Below are 448 nucleotides of genomic sequence, written 5' to 3'. Positions count from 1 at the left end.
TTCTCTACCAAACTGCTGGATTTTTTTTTTCAGTGTAGTTGTAACGTTTTGCACTGCCACATGATTCAGAAGGAAAATAATGGTGGTGTTGGAGTATGGTGGTTAATACAAAGATATTATTAAGATTAGATAGGCTGGACGCAGTGGCTCACGCCTGTAATCCCAGCACTTTGGGAGGCCAAGGCGGGCGGATCATGAGGTCAGGAGATCGAGACCATCCTGGCTAACACGGTGAAATGCTGACTCCATTAAAAATAACAAAAATTAGCTGGGCGTGGTGGCGGGTGCCTGTAGTCCCAGCTACTCGGGAGGCTGAGGCAGGAGAATGGCGTGAACCCGGGAGGTGGAGGTTACAGTGAGCCGAAATCACGCCACTGCACTCCAGCATGGATGACAGAGCGAGACTCTGTTTCGAAAAAAAAAAAAAAAAGATTAGATATATGTTTAG

This window comes from Pongo abelii, chromosome 9 (genome assembly GCF_028885655.2).
Source record: "Pongo abelii isolate AG06213 chromosome 9, NHGRI_mPonAbe1-v2.0_pri, whole genome shotgun sequence".
NCBI lineage: Eukaryota > Metazoa > Chordata > Mammalia > Primates > Hominidae > Pongo > Pongo abelii.
Note: the sequence above shows the minus strand (reverse complement) of the source record.